At 49.0% G+C, this 3,786-nt stretch overlaps 1 pseudogene; it reads right to left on the bottom strand.

The window, feature by feature from the left end:
* Nucleotides 465-1,551, bottom strand: Gm8637 (predicted gene 8637; annotated as a pseudogene).

The raw sequence follows: 3,786 nt of genomic DNA, 5'->3' as shown, positions 1-3,786 counted from the left end.
GATGGGCCTGGCCAGAGTGTGTGTGTGTGTGTGTGTGTGTGTGTGTGTGTGTGTGTGTGTGTATGTGTGTGTGTGTGTGTGTGTGTTCCTGACTGTCTCTCTTCCTTTATTTTTTTTTTCTTTCTTTCTTTCCTTTTTCTGTAAAACTGCCAAAAGTCATCAGCTTTTGGCCCCAGAATAGTGAGAGTTAAATAGACAGAACAGTAAGAGGGAGTTAAAACACATAGAAAATAACGCCTGGTGGAGACCCGGCTAAATGCCAAAGAGACCCTGTGTAAAGAGAATATAAAATGCACAGGCCTCTTCTGCAGGCAGGCAGGACATGTTCCCTCTGCCTCTGCTACCCTCTCAGCTGTCCTCTGCCTCCCTGCTATGTCACCCTTCCTCGGCGCTTTTAAGAAATAAAACCCCTGCTCTGGTAACAGAACCCCTGCTCCTTCTCCATTCCCAGTGGAGAACTCATTCGTGTCCAGTTTGGCCATCTGCTGCATGTAGACGCCAATGTTCTCGCTGTCCAATAGCTGCAAGTGCTAGCTCTTCAGCAAGGACACGCTCAAGTTATTGAAGTGCACCAAGGTGGTCTCGAGGGCCACCTAGGCTGCCATGTACTTGGGAAGCCAGTTCCTGCTCCTGGGGAAAGGTAGGAAGGCTACAGACGTAAGCTTCTTGCCCTCAGCTGTGGGCGGGCACTTGTTGATGGTCTCTTTCAGTTGTTCTTCACATTTGTGGAAGATCCACTAGGAGATGTGACAGTGGATGACAAATTTGGCTGTGAATGCACTGGACTGGCTGGTGGGCACTTTGGCAATTTTCAAAGGGTCTTGGGATTGGTGAAGTTGTTCCTTCATTGTTTCCGAGAACTCTTTACCTCCAGCCTTGGGAAAGGCTTTACCTATCTCTCCTTTGAGGGTGATTTCGGCTGTGGTTGGGTAGACAATGCCCTCCACCCTCGTGCAGCCAATATGGCTGATGTCACTTTGGGTCAGGGATAACTTCTGCCCCAAAACAAGGCTCTTTGAAAATAGGTAAAGCCATCTCCTTGGCCCCATCTTCTGAGGTAGAATTTGATGTTCTTTCTTTATCACTGTAAGTTAGTTTGGACATCTTAGACGTCCATAGCTTGGTGGCCTTGGATTTCTTACTCCCCTTCTTGCCTTCTTTTCTCTGGGGACTGGGGAGAGGATCATTTCTGACTTGCCTTTGGTCCTCACTTTTTTTTTTTTACCAGTGGCTCAATGTGAATTCTAGGCAGGACACACCCACTGGTGATGGTCACTCCTTTCAGCAGTTGATTGAGCTCCTCACCACTGGCAATGGCCAGCAGGATGTTATAGGGGATATCAGACCTTCTTGTCCCTCAAAGCATTCCAAGCCAATTCTAGGATTTCTACTGCCAGGTTTTCAGTGATGGTGGCTACGAAGAGAGGCGCACCAATGGTGATCCAATACTTGAATGTCCCTTTTCTCAACCACCCTACTAAAAAGAGAACACCAGTCCTGACTGACCCCAGACAGCTCGGATAATTTCTTCTTCTTGCTCCAGCCTGACATCTTGCCTCAGTTTCCCTCTTAGCTTGCTAACATGGTGGCCTCCTGGCACTTACATGGTAATTCAAAGGTTTAGTCTTTTACCATCATGGTGGGGAAACACGGCGGCAGGCAAGCTGATGAGGTGCTGGAGAGGTCACTGAGGGCTCTACATCTGGATTGGCAGGCACCAGGAAGAGCTAGGTGATGGTTCTTGAGTGTTGAAATTAAAAGTGTACAGAGTTACACCCAGATCTTAACAACAAGATATTTTTTCTTATGTCCCAAAAAGCATTGTGTGGGGGCTGGTGAAATGGCTCAGTGGGTAAGAGCACCCGACTGCTCTTCCGAAGGTCCGAAGTTCAAATCCCAGCAACCACATGGTGGCTCACAACCACCCATAATGAGATCTAGTGACCTCTTCTGGTGCATCTGAAGATAGCTACAGTGTACTTACATATACACTGTAGCTATCTTTAAAAAAAAAAAAAAAAAGCATTGTGTATGATAAGTACACACTCTAACACTGAACCTTGCCCCTACCTCTAAGAGATGTATTTATCTTTTAAGCTAGGGGCTCACTATATAGCCATGCTGGACTCTAGCAATTATCCAACTCGGTTTCCTAGGTGCAGAGAATACAGGTAGACAGGGAAGAGCGCCACAAAATGCTGTCCTCTGGACTTGACAGTTGTGCCATTTACACAGGATTCCCTCAGAGCCAAACAACTGCTATCTTGAGGCACTCAGCTGTGCTTGTTTGCAAAAGATTACCACAGCAGGGCTAGATGACTGTGTGCATGTTCTCTCATGGGGGGGGGGGGCGAGTCATGAACCCCTCACCTGAGTTAGCCAAGGCTGGTCTTGAACACTCAACTAGGCGTGAGATTTCATATAGAGATTCCATGAGCTGACATGTGTGAGGTGTGTGGTCTGTTGTCTGACTCAGATTTGCTCACTACATTTTAGCTTTAGCTTTTTTTTTTTTTTTAGCTAGCTGCATCTGTGCAGAACACTCCTCAAAAGAGGTCTCCATCAAGGCCCTCCTCCCAGTAAGTGCGTGCCGATTACCCATTAAGTGCACTTCCTAGCTCTTGGGTCCAGGCTGGCATTATGATGCTCCTTATCGATCAAGTGTAGCAGAGGTGATGCCTTCTCCTTTGAGAATCTTGCCAACCACCTTCCTTCCCCCCCCCCTCCTTGCTACCTAGTAAAGCTGTTTACCTCTCAGGAAGGAAAATTGGACTAGCTGGTGGTAAGAGCCACTCTGGGCTGCACTGTGAGTCACTATCTCCAAGACCTAAAGAAAAGCTACGCAAGGTAGGTCAGGCCTAAAATTCTCAGCACTTGGGAGGTGGGGGCAGGAGTTCAAGACGAAGAAACAGATAAAGCAGATGAAGCAGACAAAAAGAAGGAGGAGGAGGAGGAGGAGGAAGAAGTAGGAGGAGGAAGAGGAGGGGAAGGGTAGGATGGGGAGGAAGGAGGGAGAGGAGGGGAGGGGAGGATGGGGAGAAAGGAGGGAGAGGAGGGGAAGGGGAGGGGGAGGAAGGAGGGGGAGAAGGAAGGAGGAAGGAGGAGGAAGAAGAAGGAGGAAGGAGGAAAGAGGAGGGGGGGAGGGAGGAGGGGGAGGAAGAAGGAGGAAGGAGGAGAAAGAGGAAGGAGGGGGAGGAAGGGGACGAAAGAAGAGGAAGGAGGGGGAGGAAGGGGAGGAAAGAAGAGGAAGGAGGGGGAGGAAGAAGGAGGAAGGAGGAGGAGGAAGGAGAGGGAAGAAGAAGGAGGAAAGAGGAGGAGGGTGAGGGGAGGAGGGGGAGAAAGGAGGGGGAAGAGGAAGGAAGAGAAAGAGGAAGGGGAGGAAAGAGGAGGAAGAAGGAGGGGAGGAAGAAGAAGAAGGAAGGAGGAAGGAGAAGAAAGGAGGAAGAGGAGGAGGTGGTGGTGGTAGAGGTAGCCAGGAATGCTGAAGCTGTTCTTGAAGAGAGATGAAGGGGACATGGATTGGGTTGGGGGGGGGCTGGGAGGAAAGGAGGGAGGGATGTAAAATAGGTCAGGATGTAAAATACAATAAAATTATTTTTTTAACTAAGGAGAAAGAAAGAAACTTAGACTCCTTGTTAGGGCTTGAGTACGGAGTGTTCTCGCTAAGCTTATGTGTTTGAACGCTTGGTCCCCAGATGGTAACTGCTTTAGAGAGTTAAGAGCCCTCTGGTAAGAAAGGCATTGGTCGGTGGAGGTGGGTCCCTGAGAGCAGGCATTTGAGGGCTC

This window comes from Mus musculus, chromosome 8 (assembly GCF_000001635.26).
Source record: "Mus musculus strain C57BL/6J chromosome 8, GRCm38.p6 C57BL/6J".
Classification (NCBI taxonomy): domain Eukaryota; kingdom Metazoa; phylum Chordata; class Mammalia; order Rodentia; family Muridae; genus Mus; species Mus musculus.
The sequence above is the reverse complement of the archived record's forward strand: the minus strand, read 5'-3'. Positions and strand labels throughout refer to the sequence as shown.